The sequence below is a fragment of the Saccostrea echinata genome, unplaced genomic scaffold (genome assembly GCF_033153115.1).
Source record: "Saccostrea echinata isolate AGI-Se365-2 ecotype Australia unplaced genomic scaffold, CSIRO_AGI_Sech_v1 ptg000033l, whole genome shotgun sequence".
In the NCBI taxonomy this organism is placed as follows: domain Eukaryota; kingdom Metazoa; phylum Mollusca; class Bivalvia; order Ostreida; family Ostreidae; genus Saccostrea; species Saccostrea echinata.
Window position 1 is genome coordinate 12331635 of NW_026889782.1, and position 20446 is coordinate 12352080.

Sequence of the window (20446 nt, forward strand, 5' to 3'; positions counted from 1 at the left end):
TAAAGATATAAAGGCCAATGTAAATGAATAAGTGCTGTTGACAAAATGCATTAAAATTCTGCACTTATCGAAATTTACAACTTCCAGTCCAAAAATTCGCAAAAAAGATACAACTAATTCCAAGCTTTCATATTTCGTATCCATGCTATAGCTTTTTCCTGTATGTTATATGATATGTCATAAAATCACGTGTCACTGTAAAATAATTTTACATGGACCATCTCGAAACGTTGATAAAAACAAAATCTTATATGTGGATAGTCTGTGATTTTTTTAAAATAATTTCGTTTTTTAAACTCCTTGAAATGGTGTAATATATATGTACATAAATTCACGTATTAAAATTTGGCACAGTCATTGTGTAATGAGTGGTTTTCATAATTATGAATTAGCGCTACGCAATAGGTACTGTATTTATTTATGTTTTATAATTTGTATTCATAGATTATCGACTTGTTGTCCGCGTCAAAGTCGCTTAAATATTTTTTTAAGTACATAGACAGTATATCTAGGCAAGTCTTGGGAATGCACACCATTTCAACTTTTAATGATATATCAATTGAAAAAAAATCACTGAATATAGAGATCTTCTGTTTTTATATCTGTTGTAGCTACAACCATTGTGATACACCTTCGTGTGTAAATGAAGGTTTTGACACAATCCCCAGATTTCTTAAGACTTCTTTTAGGAAAATAAAATCTGGTAAAGTAGCGTTTATTCTGCTTGTTTGCATCATTTGCATATTGGCCATAATGGTCACAGTTTTATTAAAAGTTTATATAGAAAGATACGCCCATGGTTTTCTAAATATCTTCTGGAAGATTTGACAGGAATTTTGATACCAAGGAAAAAGTTGCGTCCGCCTTTTTTGATTTAAAAATGTGAAGTTATAGTATATTGAATTTAAAGTTTATTGTTTTATCGAAGGCCACAGGTAAATTCTTATTGCAAGTTGACAGAATTCTTTATGGCATGTCAAACGTTGCAATATTCGATTTTTCTCCATTTGTATTGTATAAGTTTACATTTATATTCTATAATTTTCCATTTGCATTGTATATTTTTCCATTTGTATTATATAATGTTAATTTGTATTCTATAATTTTCCACTTGTATTTTATAATTTTTCATTTGTATTGTATAATTTTTTATTTGTATTGTAAAAAATTTATTTGTATTCTATAATTTTCCATTTGTATTCTTAAATTTTCCATTTGTATTCTTAAATTTTCCATTTGTATTGTATAATTTTCCATTTGTAATCTATAATTTTTCATTTGTATTGTTTAATTTTACAATACAAATGGAAAACTATATAATACAAATGGAAAAGTATACAATACAAATGTAAAAGATCGAATATTGCAAAGTTTGACATGCCATAATTCTTCCGTCCATGAATAGGTGCAAAAGAGCCAATGTTTATTATATACATGTGCTTTATATTTTTGAATTGTTTTGATCACAAACTCGATTAAATAAAAAAGATTATTTCCTGATTCAAAGTGATCAATTTATTGTCTATAAACCTTACTATTAATTGTCAAATGACAATCTATCAATATAGCTGTGACTGAGGCTTGAAGACAAAACAAAATAACCGGACTAAACTTTTAATTTAGAAGGTTATCAAAATGGAAATTCAAATTTATGCAGTATCTTATGAATATTTATGGGAATAAATCATAAAGAATCAATTTCATGAATAAACTTAAAAACTATTCCTGTATATGCAATATCGAACAGAAATGTAAATTTAAAAAAGATACAGCATACTTCCCTGAAATGTCTTATGATATAGATAGAATTATATCGAACCGCTTGATTTATCATCTTTATACCTCTTCCAATCGTCTGCATAGATACATGGCCAGCAGTGAATGCAATAAGCAAATGTTTCACATATTCCTTAGATAATTATGTAATTTGTTTACCGCTGAAAACAAAATGCACACAAATCCTGAGAAGGCATCGAGTTTATGATATCTCGGTCTTTAAAATATTTGTTCTAAGAACATTGCAACTTCAAGTAAAAAAATGTATAGAGTAGATTTTCAAAAGATTTTCAAAGATGTTTTCCTAGATGCGGTTGATATCATTTCAGATTTACACAAATAATGTCAACATCAACAGGATGCGTAATCAATTCATGTATAATCGATTTGACAGATGGGCGTAGTTAAACAGGGGTTATCAAAAAGTTAAATGAATATATATAAATGAAAAGGCTTATATGAATACTACTTTCAGAGCTCGACCTTCCCCTTGGCTATAGACATGATTTTGAATCATTCTCTATTCCAATTTTGCCGTAAGTACACATATGTTTTTTTTGGCTTTGTTTTTGTTTCTGTCCTTACAGAGTATTAAATTGACGAATAGAAACTTTTAGGCGTGGGCCTCTATTTTTGTTAAAAATACGATTTTTCCTTCCTTTAGCGGAAGTGCTCTGGTATTTGAAAGTTCACAACATACAGCTGATAACGTAAGTATATCAATGAAATTGTTTTACAAGCTTTATAAGAATGTCTTTGGAATACGACGTTGGAAGCTTACAACTCTATCGCATGGCAAATCGTAATTTCCGGGGTAAAACACGCGTGCTATCGGTTGATTGTTGCTATAACTGTTAAATGAATTCAAACTTTAAGCGTTCTTTATTTTAATTTAAGTTTGATTGTTCATGATTTACACAGGTTTCCCAACTCATATCAAAGAAATATATAGAGCTGACTGATAATGATATGTCTAAACAAATTAAATTTTAAAAAGGCTTGCAAACGAGATAATAAGTCGCGCGGACGACATGCGATAGGTTTCTACATATATGCAAAGAATTAATTATGGGGTTATTTGTCGAGAGGCATTACTCGCTTTTATTTTAATGCTGCTGAAATCCATTTAAACTCTCTTGATCAACCTTCCAATCACAAATATTGTTCTTGCGATTTTACTTAAAAGAGTCAGTTCGCGATATTACATGTATAAGCTCCGTAAAATAAGGAATCTACAGTAATATTTTCCATCATAAGAAGTAAGAAAAAAATATTTGCATATCCTAAATATACAACCGGGTTTTTTTTTATTGCAGGTCGAAAATTATATAACGGGGGTACCCCAAGAGCTGTGTTTAAATACAAGAAAACACAATCAATCGAGGAAACAGTTACAACCAATACGACACATGCACGCTGGTAACCTTGAATTTTGAATCATATGGGAGTTGGGGTTGACATTCACATATAAATATTTATATACATAACTGTACCGCTATGCAGAAGAAAATGTACTTCTTAAAATGACTTTGAATTTAGATGATATTTCAATCTTATGTCGAACGTAACATTAATACTATATTTTCCTACCTTGACGTTTTAGAATATCTGCACATCAATCTTTATTTGAATTATTTTAGAACATGAATATAGTGACGAGGTCCAGGAAAAGTGTTCTCGATGTTTTGCATATGTTTATGGTAAGTAATCGTACACAAGTGATAAACTGGCAACATCAATTCGAGTATAAAAGTTTCATTATTCAAAACTAAAAAATTGCATATTCTTGGCAAATTTTTTTTTCTTTTATAATGACTATTTTCTAAACAAAAGTTAGGGATTAAAATTAAATTCAAGTAAAAGATATATTTTGTACGGGAAATCATTGCTGAGGATAGAAATTTGCATTTATTAAATCAGTTATTATCAACTCAAGAGTTTTTAAAGCAATGTTACAGATAAATCCCCAAACAAAGATCATTCAAAATACATTTTTAGGATCTCACAAATGCAACCGATGTTACACGCCGTACTGTAGTTCGAAATGTAAATACAGAGACAGTCGAAAGCATAAGAAGGAATGTCCGGAAATGAGGTATCCTTCTGATTTTGTATTCTAGCATATTTTCGTAATAGTTTTCATATTTCAAATCATCTCCCTTCTTCTTGTTGTGGAAGAAAGTAATGGATAATTAAATGTGCATGAAAACATTTATATGAGTAATTATGTTGATAGTTTATGTTTTAGAAAAGAAGACGAGGAACGAGTTGAAAAAGAGAAAGAATACGGTAAGAAACTTATATACGGCAGGCAACTATTAAAAGGTTTCGTTTTTTTTTTTTCAAAATGAATCATTTTTGTGGGTTCAATGGTTCGGTAATTTAAGGGAAAACTATCAGCTTGTGGCGATTTTTTTTTGGTTAAAGATATGTAAAGCTAAGCAGCTTTAAAAATTAAACATTTTTTGGATGACATATATTCAGGGATTTCTTTAAACCACGATAACATTGGAAATCAAACCCAAATAAAACTGTGATTTCGAAGAACATTATACTTCTTTACAGCTTTGCTGATAATTATGATTAATTTTCTCCAGTTATACGCATCAAAATGTTGGAAAAAGATAATGATCGATTAAAAGAGCACGCCTTATGTAAAATTTGTCTGGAGGAGGAAGCAAATGTGGCCTTTGACCCTTGTGGACATCTTTGTTGCTGTCATGTCTGTTCTGCAAGTCTACGGATATGCCCAATGTGTCGGGAGAAAGTTGATAAATCGCTTAAAGTATTTATTTAAAACTTTCATTTTGTTTTCAATGGAAAATATTGTAAAGAAAAATTTGTTGAAAATATGTATGAAAAAAACTCCGAATATATTGAGTTATATTTAATGTTATTTATATAGGTTTTTAATAAGATTGAGCTTGATAGTCTGTACCAGGAAGACCTATTTGTTGCAAATGTATGTATTATCGTGTAAAAAGGGAAACACTCTCAAATAAAACGATTGTTCTTTATTTTTCAATCCGTATCTTATCAATTTCAGATCCCCAAAAATGAATTTGAAGAAATCGATTCTACTCTGAAATATTGCTTTTACATGAGGCCAAGATCATGTATACTAGTGATATTTCTTAAAATAAGCAAAAGAGAAAACTAGCTGTTATAATCAACACAGACCTGCCTACTTTTTTATGGCAGAGGTGCAATCTGGACCATTGTTTTAATGGGATTGTATGGACAAAGACGTAATTTGTTTTTTTTCCCCCTATTTAATTACTCATTGTGATTCTACATAATCTAAATTAGACTCTTTCTGTACATTGTAATTAATACGAGAAAGGACGTAAAAATATCAAACAATTGATTGACTTATATCGGTTGTTCTGTACATAAATCCTATGTTCTGTAAACAGGTAAAACATCTGCATTCCAACATCCCAATATTTCTAAAACTTATGATAGCTCCACAACGACGCACTTTGCAATATTTGGTCGTATTTGGATATCACAACTAAATCCATCTTATTAATAGTATTAAAATAGCACATACGATTATAATCGTTCAAGTATATGATCATGATGTATTTGCATCTGCGTCCCCTCCCAAATTTAGGGCAATTGCTGCTTGCTTAGGTTTGGAAGCAAACTTAATTTCGATTAATTGTGTTACTGCGCTGTTAAGAACTATTACTCCCTGCATATATCAAGTGTTTCACAGATCTTTTCTATGTGTAAGTGGGTCGTACTCTAAGAATCACAAGTGTTAAGTTTGACATTTAAAAAGCGTACACTTATCTTAATGGCGTTATAGCGTAATTTAGTGACAGAAAGCAGAAGAATTACTTCAAAAGCAGAGGGATAGACAGGTCTGTTATAAACAAATTGTGTCACGCAAGCATAAAATGTAGATCAGTCAAGGTCTTTGATGCACCATAAGAAATGGATGGTTTGGTTTGGATATCATTAATGATAAGTCTGACACACATCTTAAGGATGAACCTTTTGAGCGGATTGGTTGATTGTATGTTGTTTTACGTAGCGTTCGAGAATTTTTCACTCATATAAAGAGGTCAACATATATAAGGTCTCATTCCAGGACCCGAAACTTTCACTTCAAAGTGCCGAGCGCTCGGTGAAAGAACAGTTGCTACCTATTTTTGATCGACTTAGGTCAGTCGCGGCCGTGTTTCGAACACACGACTTTCGATCACGGAGCGACCGCTCTACCGACTGAGTTACAGTGAGAGTGTGTTCTATTTCGATGCAGTAAGCAACTCAATAGAGTTATAGCATTATAATTTTAAAGATCAATGCTTTTGTAAATATGCATTTCAAGTTTTGATATGAAGACAAGATAATGTTGAAAAACGTATTCCTCTGCAAATCTTAATGTCGCATCATTCATTCATAAATTTCAAGATGAAATTTTCAGCCGTATAAGCGTTCCAAATAGATTGCAATGAATGTTAAAAAAAGTTATTATTTTTCTATATAAAAAGAAAAACAAACGACTTCTCCGCAAAGACATGCATGGCTTTTTTTTCATACGAAATCATTGCATAGACCATATTCTGACTTTTCACTTTTTATCAAACACACTGATGAATTGAAATAATTTTTTTTTTGTGCTTTTATAGACTTCAAACAAGCCTTTGATACTGTTTGGAGAAATGGTCTCTGGAGTAAACTTTTAAATATATGGAATTCAAGGCAAATACTTCAAATATATTACAAACATGTATCAAGGAATTAAATCACTTATTAAGATGAACGGCACTACAACCGATTTTTTATTTTGTAATGTCGGAGTCCGGCAGGAGGAAAACTTATCCCCCTTTCTATTTTCCCTGTACATTAATGACCTTGAAAATTATCTTGTGGATAAAAATATAATTGCTTTACAAAGCCTCACTACTTCGATAGAAAATGAATTATGTATGTACCGAAACTTCTTATCTTTTATATGCTGATGATACTGTCATTTTAGCAGAAGCTCCTGATGATCTACAGAATGCTTTGAATGAATGAATGCTATTGTAGGGAGTGGAAGTTGCAGGTTAACATTGACAAGACAAAAATATTAATTTTTTCAAAAGGTCCTTTATTCAAAAGAAAATTTAACTACAATAACAAGAGTCTAGAAAATGTAAAAGAGTTTGAATATCTTATTTTTTTTCAAGATCTGGTTCCTTTTTGAAAGCCAAGAAACGTCTGTGTGATCAAGCCCAAAAAGCAATGTATGTTGTAATAAAAAAAAATAGAAAATTCAACCTCCCTGTGACATGTCAATTTGAATTGTTCGATAAAATGGTTGTACCAGTGTTAATCTATGGTTGTGAAATCTGGGGTTTTGAAAACCTAGACATTATTGAACGTGTTCATTTAAAATTTTTGAAACATATACTTTACTTGAAAAGAAGTACTCCAAATTTTATAGTTTATGGTGAAACAGGACGCTTTTCATTATCTGTCCTGGTTTTTCCCAGGATTTTTCTTACTGGTGTAAGTTAATTAGCAGCCCCGGAAACAAAACTTCATGTATTTTATATAAATTTTTAATCTCTAATTCACAATCTGAAATTGGGAAGAATCCATAGATTGATTGTCTGCATCGTATTTTCTATTCTTGCGGAGTATCTAATATTTGGAATGGACAGTTTTGTAATAGTCTTAATAAAGTTTGGGTCACCACTGTTGTAAAGCAACGATTACAGGATCAATTTATACAAAAATGGCATGCTGACATTAATAGTTCATCCAAGGGTGTTGTATATAAACTTTTTAAAATAAATTTTGAATGTAAAAAGTATTTAAACTTCCGAAACTGTTTTTTTAAATAAAACGCACAGAATGCAGATTCCAAAAAGAACTGAAAGTTATCTGAAAGTAACCTAAGAACTTAATATCATCGATTCTACTTGCGACGCAGCTACTTCAGACCATAACATTTTCGACATAACAAAATGAATTAGACAAAAACAGTTGTCTCTCTTAAAAATTAACGGCCTCAGGCAAACAGTTTGGTTATTGGGTTCGATAAAACGCATGTTGCCCTCAAAACCCAGTCAATAAATATATATTATTACCTGCATATGGAGTTTATATCTCCCATGTGATTCGATACGCAATAGCATGTTCTGCGTACATGCACGAACAACTTCTAACATGAGGCAAGCTATTGACAAATAAGATGATGATGCGGATATCATCAGCCTCATTTAAATTCAACATTTCGCAAATTCTGTAGTCGATACAATGACCTTGTTAGCAAATGCAATCTATTCTTTAGTCGTAAGCTGACTGAAGTTTTTCATGAACATTGTTAGACCATTATTTTTACACTGATTTGTCTATGGATTTTTCTGTTTACCCGATCATGACAAGGAGGACACGGCGGGTGACTGGTCAACAGGGGGTGCTTGCTCCTCCATGGCACCTTATCCCATCTCTGATGTTTTTAGAAGTCCGTATTTCCTTTTCTCCCAATTTGTACTGTATTGTTCAAATGGACATTTGGGCTTTATAACTGTTCGTTATCTTCATATCAAATTTTCATATCTTTTATCAGACCTTGTGAAACCTTAATCTCTTGTATATATTTCATTGGAATGAAAAGGTGTATTGATCAAATAAAAAAAAATATTGACCGAGACGAAGCCGAGGTCAACATTGATATTTCTCTGGTGTATAACAAACCATTTTCTCCACCGAAAGAGTCCATAATTGAATAATATTCGCTGGATTTGAAATCGTATTCACCGGAGGGTTAGAGCGCGTGCAGCGGCATTGTGATGTCACAATCAATACCGGCTTCAAATCCAGTGAATATGAAGTGTTATGAACCGTTTCCGTTTGTATAAATTATACATGTATAGGGTCTATTTATAGGCTATATAATAATTAGTATTATGAATTGTTTGCGTTTGAATAAATTATATAGGGACTATAAATAGGTTATAATAATAATATTCAGGGCAATTAATCAACTACAATCAAGTTAAATGACATGTTTACTTGTTTGATTTGCCAAGCTACAGATCGATCTATACATTTTTATTAAGTACAGCACATTCATTGTTCACTAACATGACATTGAAGGAGAAGTGAACGTTCAAATCCATGCGTTTTGCATCTTACCGAAAGACATTTATTTTATAAAGTTCAGTTTAAAATAAAAGATTTCTAAGGATTTTGTGACAGTATGACTTCTTCAAATGAAATATATGAAGATAACGAACAGTATTCAGACTCAAAAGTCCATCAAACAATACAAAATACGAGCAGAGCAAACACGGACCTCCAAACATCAGAGGTGGGATCAGGTGCCATGGAGGAGTGGGCATCCCCTGCCGACCGGTCACACCCGCCGTGTGCTCCTTTTCAAATTCAAACATCGTTTATGCTTCAGAGGCAACACAAACTGCACATGTTCTGCAAAATGCAAGTTCCTATTTATAAACGCAGTTGAGTCAACACATTGTGTCCATCAATAGATTTTGAATCAAAATGAAATTTCATGTAAAATTCAAGAATAAAATTACATCAAAACAACGTAAGGCGGGGGGGGGGGGGGATATCTCAGAATTAAAACCTTTACAAGAGAAGCAACGGTCGTTCTTTTAAATTTTTGTTGAAAAATGGTATATATATATATATATATATATATATATATATATATATATATATATATATATATATATATATATATATATATATATATATATATATATATATATATATATATATTACAGCAAGATATTTTGTTGGCTATGAGCTCAGTTCCTTCATCATGAATTGTTCTCCTTCTATTTGAAAATACACAGAAATATACATAAACCTTTGAAATAAAATAATGAAAAATCATCACTCATTCTTGTAATGAACGAAATTGATATTTTTTTTTTTCTGAAATATTAGCATTCAACTAATTTTCGCTTCTGTTATGCTATCCAAAATATGTTTTTTTTATTCTTGTTACTCTTTTTATTTGTTTTTTTTTTTTTCTGTAAAATTTTTGATAGTCAATTTATTACCTTCAAAGTCCAATTTTTGTACATAAACAAAGTAATTCAGGATCAATGTATGATCTCCGAAAAAAAATGTATTAAGTTTTTTTTTCTTCTTATCATCCTTTGTCTCTGCTTTTGGCAATATTGACTATGCATTCCAAAACTTTTGACTGTTTAAAGAAAATTGATTTAATTTGTCCACCGATTTTACAACGTCCCTTCTTTTCTACTTTCATGTTTCTATTTTATTGAAAGTCTTTGCTGATGCCGCCATGCATTTTATTGATACACATGAAAAGGATCGTAGCTTTGTTTTTGAAAATTAGAAAAGCCCAATATCAAACAACAAACAAACCACAATGTCTCAAACTGTAATGAAAATTTACCAGAATTAATAAAACATTTTTTAAAATAGGGGGAGGAGGCTGAAAATCGATATTTTACGACCCTGATGAATGGTCCTTATAGAATTCAAAGCATCAACTATGCTGTGCAAATTACATTCCCTCTTCAAATTTCGAATAATTGTTTTATTGATTACAAAATGAACATCATCTGAACTATATTTTTGTCAAGATCAAGTTTATTTGAAACAGGTAATCCATCAACGTCATAATACCTTTAATTATAAATTAACTTTAAATCGATCTTGTGTTGTTTCAAAGTAATTTTAATAGCTTGTTTTTGAAATGAGCAGCATGCGCGACCAGCGATGAATATTTTTTTCCTGCTAGGTCTCTAGTTCAGGTATTCACTCCACATTTTGAAAATGTAAACCCCACAACAAATAGAAAAAAAATCATTTTTTTTTTTTATATTGTTAAAATTCAGATATTTGTCTTTGTGTCCATAGGGGAACATTCACCAGATAGAGAACCTTCCCCAGAGGACATTTTCAGTAAAGTTAAATGAAGTACTAATCTTTTGTATTTTTGTATTCGTTTACTCAAACAGGATTTTTACAGCTTTTTCTCTTGTCCTAAATACGAGGGCTGTTCGAAAATTATTGAGACAATTACTTTAACTCCATAAAGGGCAGAGATAATTTCAGGAAAATTCGTCAACATTTTATAAAGAACGAATAAAACAATTATACAAAATTTCTAATTTAAAGGATAATTAGATAAGTTCCGGTGAAATAATAAACATTCATATGTCTATCGACCTGGATCAGTATCGCTACGTCATTTTAAGGTCACTTCAGCTGGAGATGATTTTGCATGTGAAACGATCGGGAAGCGTTTACGCTTCTTTCTTTGTTCTCATAATTGTATACCCTACAAAAATCAAAAACTGTCTCTTTTCGTAAACAATTCTTTAAAAAATGTGTACTCTTGCTTCACTATTGTAAATTTTTCATGCGTCATTTATACAGGATGACTTAGCATCGTGCAGTGCCGATTTGTGCAACGCGGGTCAACGTTATTAATTCCGTTACGGTAAAATTGATGGTCGTCCGGAGCTTTTGATTTTACTGAGTTAAATTACAGGTTAGAAAAATATATATATACCAATGAAATACATGTAACAAACTCTTAGACATGTATTTTCTCGCTGTTATTGTTTTAGCAGGTTGGTCAGTCTGGAAAGGAGTTTTACATATCGCTACACAAAATTTTAGGTCTCTCGGTGCTCCGCCTTAGTCAAAATCCATTTTGTCGTCGTTATCAGATTTCTTTACCGCGCTAAATTTTTTTAATGATCTCCGTATTTCTGATCAGAATTCTAACAAACTTCCACAACATGAAGTCGAAATAAAATTAAAAAATTATATACATTTTCGCTCTTATTATAGGTCCACCGGGGTGTTGAACATTGGTGTTACGTATTTTCAATATCTGATTTCGTGACTGCGCCGGGTACCCCTACCATTGACACATTTATATACCATTGAAGAGAAGAAATTTACTATTTGTAAAATATTTCTTGCTTTTATGAATTCTTAATGTTTGTCAAACGTATATGCAAATTTTCACCGAAAGATGTTCATTAGAAAGAGAAATATACAAAATGTCTCAATAATTTCCGAACAGCCCTCGTACATATAAACAAGAGGCCCAAGGGCCTTAACGGTCACCTGAGTGTAATACAACAATTTAGAAGTTAAATACACTGATAGATGAAGTTTTGTTGCCCTAAAGCAAGAGAGGTAGGAAGATCAGGATCAACAAAATAATTAGTCTAGTATTCAGTATCAACTCATAAATTAAACACACTATTAGTGCTTCTGTACTATTTTTAAACCCATATTAAGACCTCTAACATTGATCTCTCTCATGGTCTCTAAAGAACTTTTAATAAGATCAATTATTTTTGTCTCATTTTTATTTATCTATTAATTACTCACAGGTCTACCTGATTATCAAAACTAAAAGAGTACTTTTTGAATTATACAATAAAAATTCTTGCATAATTATCTTATTCTATTAACCTTTCAAATACATTATTTACAGTATTTAATCATCAAAGGTGAATGGAAAAGGGGAATAACTTCTCTCAGTAGACTACAAATTAATAGAGCCCTGCCCAGGACCAGATTGCTTAACCAAATGGTCCAGATGTTCAAAAATCTGGTAAAAATACCCTTACTTATATCATTAAAAGTTTTACTCAGTTTGCTTTTGATATGCCCAGAAGCCGAGAAGAATTTCACAGGTACAATGCATTTTCACTACAGATTCAACAAAGCCTTACCCTAACACCAGAACTCAAGACCCAGGGTCAAGAAATTTACAAATATGGAAGAGTTACCCTCATCATCATAACAAAGGACTTCAAAGAATTAACACTTTTCCACTATATTATCAACCCCCCCCCCCCCCCCCCTGTTATGCCAGATCTCCTGACAGTAGGACCACAAGATTTAAAAATTCTGTTCGAAGTTCCCTTTTTCATCATAGCTAAGCAATTTATTTATAAGCTCAACACTATGGACCAGACAGGATTAATTAATGATTAATCAATAAAAATAATGATTTTTCACTATATGATCAATACCCCCCCCCCCTCCACAAGAACCTTCAAACCTGAGGCCATATATTTCAATATTTTGAAAGAGGCATCCTTGCCTATCATAATCATGCACTTAGTTTGTTTAAATAATTTCAATGCATTTTCACTATATAATCAAAAGAGCCCCACCCCAACACCAGAACCCCGGACCCAGGAGCCATGAAATTCAGAATTCTGAAATAGGCATCCTTGCTCATCATAACTTTGTACTCAGATAGTTTGTTTAATACCCAGGAAAAGAGAAGAAGATTTTCAAAGAATTAATGCATTTTCACTATATAATCAATAGAGCCCCGCCCTAACACCAGAACCTCTGACCCAGGGGCCATGGCTTTCACAATTCTTGAAGAGGTTCACCTCTTCATCATAACTATGTACTTATTTTGTCACCTTAATGCCCAGAAGCAGAGGAGAAGATTTTCAAAGAATTAATGCATTTTCACTATATAGTCAATAGAGCCCCACCCTAACACCAGTACCCCGGACCTTGGGGTCATGAAATTCACTATTTTGGGAGAGGCACTCTTGCTCATTATAACTATGCACTTAGTTAGTTTATTAAATACCCAGGAGTAGAGAAGAAGATTTTCAAAGAATTAATGCATTTTCACTATATAATCAATAGATTCCCCCCCCCCCCCAACACCAGAACCCCTGACCCTGGGGCCATGAAATCCTTTATTTTGAAAGAAGCACTCTTGCTCATATTAACTATATACTCATTTAATTTATTAAATACCCAGGAGCAGAGAAGAAGATTTTCAAAGAATTAATGCATTTTCACTATATAATCAATAGAGCCCCGCCCTAACACCAGAACCCCTGACCCTGGCATGGGGCCATGAAATTCACAATTTTTGAAGAGGCAGTCTTGCTTATCATAACTAGGTACTTAGTTACTTTATTTAATACCCAGGAGCAGAGAAGAAGATTTTCAAAGAATTAATGCATTATCACTATATAATCCCTAGAGGCCCGCCCTAACACCAGAAATCCTGACCCTGGAGCCAAGGAATTCACAATTTTGGAAGAGGCACTCTTGCTCTTCATAATTATATACTTAGCTACTTTATTTAATACTCAGGAGAAGAGAAGAAATTTTCAAAGAAATAATGCACTTTCACTATATGATGTATGTAGGCCCACCCTAGCACCAGAACCCCTGACCCTGGGGCCATGAATTTCACAATTTTGGTAGAGGGTTCAATGCTCACTACAATCATGCAAACAGTTTGACTGCTTGGTGTCCAGGAGTAAAGAAGAAGATTTTTAAAGATTGCATTATTTTTGGTGGTTTTAGCCCCACCCCTCAGGCCCCGGGGGGGGGGGGGGCAGGGACCATGAAATTCACAATTTTTGATTCCCTTCACCCATAGATGCTATATGCCAAATTTGGTTGAAATTGGTTAAGCGGTTTCAGAGAAGAAGCTAAAAATGTTCAAATGTTAACACACGACGCACGCCGACGGACGAAAACGGATAGCAGTAGGTCATCTGAGTGACTCAGCTGACCTAACAAAAAAAATCATACCATTTCTTTTTTTATTTTATACTGTTTCCCTATGTTTAAAAGAAGAATCTGATGCATTTACACATGCCTCTATCAACATGAACTTGCCACTTCATGTAAGGACTTTACAATGCTTATGTCATAGTATCTTTTGTTAAAAAAGCACCTCTTGCACAATCATCCGATTTCATGTTGAAAGTTCTCATCTGAATTCTGAAAAGAATGTTGCGCAATAAATTGAAAGATTTTATAAATGACTCCCTAAAGGAATGTGTGTTTTATTTGTTGAATCATTCACAATGTTTATTAAATTAAAGTGAGATATCTTTTCTAACTTAAAAAAAAAATAAGTAAACAATCAAAGCCTAAAGTAATCGATTGTGTAATTTCATTAAAACCACTAGATAAATGAACTTCATTCAGTTTTAATCCTTTCAGTCAATTTTAATCTCTCAGTAACTAATTATTATCAAAAATATATATTTTTTTGTTTTCTTCTTGAAGGAATGACTATTCGTTTTAATTAGATCTTGACGATTTTCAAGTAGTTTTTTTAATTCTATTTTATTAAATCAATTCCTTCATGCAATCACCATGATTAAACGTAATTTGTAACTAAGCACTACTTTTCAAAACAATCATGAATTTTAAAATATTGCCACTTAGAGGAATGCTTTCTTGAAGAAAATTGATTTCAATGTTTAACACATTGAAAAGAAAGATGTTTCTTGAAACTTTGTAATTATTAATCTTGTTTTCACTACATTGAAACTGTTACTATTATTATTTAATTTCTATAAAATAATTGATACTGATTTGATAAAAAATTCTTTTGATAGCTGCATCAATAGAATCTGGAGTTCACTTGCACTTGGCAGGCGGAACTACTTTGGCTAACTTTACATGTATATTTCCCGCTTCCATATTACTTTGTAATATGAAAAATGAAATACTTTTACTCTTCCTGAATTTCAAAATTTGTCCGTTGTACGTTCCTGAGCTATTTTCTACTTTCGTTTCTTTTCGAGTTATCCCCCTTTGCTAAACAAATCAGATCGTCTGCAAATGACAACAATGCAGTTGCGGGAAAAAAGGAAAGAAATCATCATACGTATGTTAAATGTTTGTGTTTGAGATAACTGGTATGAACAATAGAACTGTGAAGAAATGTTTTTATGCTACCAAAGCGAGGAAATGCCGTTAATCTGTTAATTCGTAGGAAACGAATGCATGAGAAAAACGACGCTGAGCAAGGACGGATATTCTTTCAAAGTTAAACAGTCGGCAACAGACTTTTACAGATTTTGAAGTATGTTGTTTTATGCATGGACATGCTGTGAATACGTATATATATGTTCGATTTGAAATTAGGATGAAGAGATGCGCATATGAAACCAAAAATTTCTGTGACCTAGAAAGAGTTGTTAACGAGGTTCGCTCCTGAGCGTTTGAGCAGATTTATATCTTAACCTATATTTCAAAAATTCTGCATAAAATTTTAATTCTTACAATAAATTTGAATTCTACAATGCCAATTAAACTATATTCAGTTAAAACTTCATGATAAAATTCCATACCAAAAGGATTAAGTGAGGAACTATATTTTGTGCCGGAAGGTTTTTTAGAAGAAAATGATCATTTTTTCTCTTTCGAAGTATTTAAAGTATGTTCAGTTTGGACTCCTATTTTTACATGCAGTCTGCACACAGTGTTATTTTGTGTAGTGAACTGTTTTATACTGGTCCTAAATTATATATCAAATAAACTGTCATGAATTCTATCATTATATTTGATAAATATAGCAAATATATTGTGAAAATCAAGAAAAAAAATATCCCTATTTTAAGCTTAAAATTAGCACTATTTTAATAATATCTAAAAATTAACATCACAGACCCCCACTTTTTATTTTATTTTCTGAATATATAAAATACTTTTTACCATTCTTTTTAAATTCAGTAAAATGTAATTACTTTCAAATGATTTTTTTTGCTTGCTAAATTTTTAATGCCAGAAAAATGAAATTTTTTGAGTGCAAAAAGGTCAAATAATTGAACGTGCGGAGTAATTTGAAATTTTTTTCGTTGTCACAAATTTTAATGTGTCTTTTTAAGATGAAATAAAACTGTGTTTGTTCCCATAATTTATTTGAATAAAAAATATTAGAGGAAAAACTTTAAAAATTGATTTATGTGTAAGACGTATTTACAGTGCAAAAAGGTCAAACTAAATGCTCTGTAGAGCCAAAAGAAATGCATTGACCCCCATCTTCTGTTTTGATTTTTAATTTAGCTATGTGTATAAATTCTAAAAACATACATGATAAAAAATTCTCATTACTTTTGATGGCAGGATCCAACCTCCTTAAGGTTATATTTGAGTAGCTTCCCTTTACATTTACGAACCTAAAGAAATTAGCTTCCTGGGGGAATATAACCATTGGGATATAGCAAAAATTAATAATACAATAGGTAAGTTTTAGTGTTAAACCTGTTTTTGTTAGAAAAAAGCTAGTAATGATACGACAATATTTGAAAGCGTTGTTTGTTCGATACTCGGCGTCTGAAAATTTAGGCAACTAAGCTAGGCCTATATGTTGGACAGTCATTCGATCGTTCTCAAGTTAAATCTCATCATTGAAAGATAAATTTTAAATGATAAGAAATAAATCTTTTATTTTTTTTTTCTTTCATCGATGTATCATAGAAAGCTTGGGCGTAAAATTTCATCAATCCTATGCGCGTAGATCTGTACATTCAGCCATTTTGAATTTCAGCAACGTTGTTGTGATGTATTCCTACGCACTGTCTCCGATGCCTGAATTAAATATCAAAGTGAAAGAAAGTTTCATTTTATTATTTTTAAATCATAATTAAATGATAAGAAATGAAAGTAATATTTTTTTCTTTGACAGAAGTATCAAACAAAAATTTGGAACTTTTTCATCAATGCGCAACGTAAGCTACTTTTTTGCTTGATGACGTTATCTGTATTGATGGAATGCCCAAAGACTAATAATACAATGTACTATAACCAAGATTTTTGGGAATTTATTTATTCAACTACTCTATTTCACAGGTTCAGGGACGCATTTAATATGAAACGCAGACGGCAAACAACTACTGCGAATCCATCAATTAATTGCATTCTTGAGATATAAGTTGAAATCACTATTTCAACCTACAAATCGAGCAATGTGTAAGATGTAAAAAAAAAAAAAAAAAAAAAAAAAAAAAAAAAAAAAAAAATTAATAGCATAAGCTACATGCATCATTATTCAGGCAATAAAATGAATTCACTGGTAATTCGATTAAGAAAATAATTCTTCATGAAAGTTATTTAAAGTACATATAAATCCAGACAGTCAGTCCCTCAATTATTCAGAATTGTTAAAATCATAAGGGTAAATTTAATTAGACTAGGTAGTTTCAGGCATTTTTTCACTTCCAAATTTAAGTCGCTTGAAGGAATATGTTTTTTTGAAAATGTCCAGCCATCTCATTTTTACATATTGTTAATATTGTCTCCCCATCTCACATTCTCTATCGGATATATTTACCTCCACTTAATATTTTCCCTTTTTTTTTCCCTAGGGAAACTGATCTCGAATCAATGAAAAGACCTATTAAGAAAATAAACACAAGTTTCTAAATGAATCATGAGAATTTATTTTCTAAAATTGTAAACAATTCAATTCAAAAAAATCATCAGTCCGCTCTTCATTCGAAGACCCTAATCGGATCAGAGTAATTTGGATTCAACTATTCCAGGTGGTTTCTTCAACTAGTTTCAATTCACTTGTTTCCAGACTTTGCTATGAGAAGTCTTTTTCCTGAATCTATTAAATGAGTCTTTCCAAAGGAAGACTAGCTATTGTTTGCCGTAGAAATCTTTTATGAGAACAGTTCAACTTTTGATTCGAGTTAAATTTTTCATATCATACATATGCCTACATTTAAAATAAGGATATTAAAGAAGAGAGAGTTTTCTGTCTATGGCTCAGATGTAACAAGAACTCATGACTAACGAAAGATATTCTAACGTTTAAAAATGACTGAGGATAAATGTATAACAATAAGACGTTCTTTTTGTCGGAGAAAAAAAAATTCTTTTCTTTTCCATTCACAATCTGAACACCCCGATTTTATAAATTGAATTAGGGAATCTTGATTTTATTTAGCTGTATATTTGTATCTCCCTGGTCTGAAAAGGAATTGGGATAGACGCCCAGAGAGCTACAGTGCCATCCATTGAAAAAAGTGTATATTTATTGAGCACAAAAAAATTATTGTAATAACTAAAAACTTATACAGAATCATTTAAAAAATAACGAACCTTTCTAACAATTCTGTTTTGTAAACTGTCCCAGAACAAATAGGTCAAGGATAAGGGACGCGATTAAATAGGATAGACAGCACTATAATTCCCTTGTATTTCAACTAGAACTGACAAAATTTTAATATGAATGGCAAGTTATGCCCGAGCTTCTAAACATATATGGTCGCCCGCGTGGCGCAGTGGATAGAGCGTCTGCTCTAGAGTCGCGAAGTAAGGAGTTGATCCTTACGTCGCGGGTTCGAATCCCACTGCGGGACGTGGAGACTGGTCCTTCAGATGAGACCGTATAAACTGAGGTTCCGTGTCGCAGTAGGTGTTGGCACGAAAAAGATGCCTCACTGCTCAATGGCCGTAAGTGCCGAGCATAGGTCAGAATTTGTAGCTCTCCACCGGCAAGTGGTGGCGTCTCCATATGAGTGAAAAATTCTCGAGAGGGACGTTAAACAATAATCAACCAATCGATCAATCTAAACATATATGCATGTTATCACTCGATACATCAATGAATGCAATCCAAAGATGCACACAACAAAATAACAAGAATGAAAAATATGCTTGCAATATACAGATGTATACTTTGGTTTATTAGATACATCAGTAAAAATATCCTCTTTTTATCCAAAAGTATGCATTTGTTAATAATTATTGCTTGTCAGGCAGGGGATATAAAAATAAATTTGTGGATAATGCTGCTTAACTTCAAAAACAGAGTTTCCAATACTTTCCTATTTACTTCGTGACAGACTATCTAAACATGACCAAGCTTATAATAAAATTACAAAAAATACAAAACTGCAATCTTTAATGAAAAGGCTAAGTTTCATGTGAATGATTTCAGTTCCTTTTCACAAACGAAAGGACGCCGCCATGAGCATGGACAGTCGTTCCATGTTCCGTTCAAATCCAGTGATATAATGACACAATCCTCATTGTTACCAGCGTTGTTTGGTTCAGTTATGTACCAGTTTGTGTAAGAATTATTATCAAGTAGCGTATTACTCTTGCTCCATGAAAAAGTTCTTTCCTGATTTGCTTGTTTCTTATCATTGGCTCCAATCCATAAAACAAAAAGCCATTCGTTCTTTCCCGCTGTCAGAATTCAGAAAGACAAATGTGTTAATGCTACATCATATGGAGAACCTTGTATTTCCATACCATTTAATAAACAAAGATTAATACTTTGCGTTTCAAAATTTGCAATAAGTGATGTCATTCTGAGAAGAAAATGCAGAGTTAATTAAATAGAAATTTTATTCGTATAGAATAAGATTCATATTTTCTCACTCGGCTTTCCGAAGAAAGGTCTCAAAAGTTTTTCTGTGATCCAAATATTTTCACTCTCTGAGTTTATTTCTGCCAAGTATGCCTTAAATTCTTCACACTTTTCCTGTAAATAACATATTCTAGTGCCAAAAAATAAATAAATAAGCAGTGGATATTCCAAGAAGGAAAAAATATTCTTTAAAAAAAACAACAAATAGTATCAACCAAAAATGCATACAACAAGAACAACATCAAAGTTTTTTTTTCCAAAACGTTAACTTTACATCAAATAATATTGACGTGAAACAAGTGGATGACATGAAAATTGATCAATGCAAAAGCCTACCTTGGCTTCATGCCAAGTAAGATTCGATTCTAGCAGTAAGTATATGTGGTCTTCATAGATCATCCATTCAGAATCTGCGAGAATTTGTGATTAGAAATATACACAAAAGTATTTCAAAATAGGAGAATTATTTGTAAGTTTGGATTTTTGACTTGTCTTTTACAGGTCAATATTTTCCTTTACTTACAG

The 20446-nt window shown here is 32.0% G+C and overlaps 1 long non-coding RNA gene across 1 annotated transcript; it reads right to left on the reverse strand.

Annotated features, from left to right (window-relative positions):
• Positions 1 to 19698: 19698 nt before the first annotated feature.
• LOC133198989 (uncharacterized) lies at positions 19699 to 20332 on the reverse strand. Its single transcript, XR_009722702.1, has 3 exons — positions 20258 to 20332; positions 19933 to 20035; positions 19699 to 19737 (listed from the first exon to the last, which is right to left on the reverse strand). It is a non-coding gene; the product is annotated as an uncharacterized LOC133198989 (long non-coding RNA).
• Between the last annotated feature and the right edge of the window lie 114 nt (positions 20333 to 20446).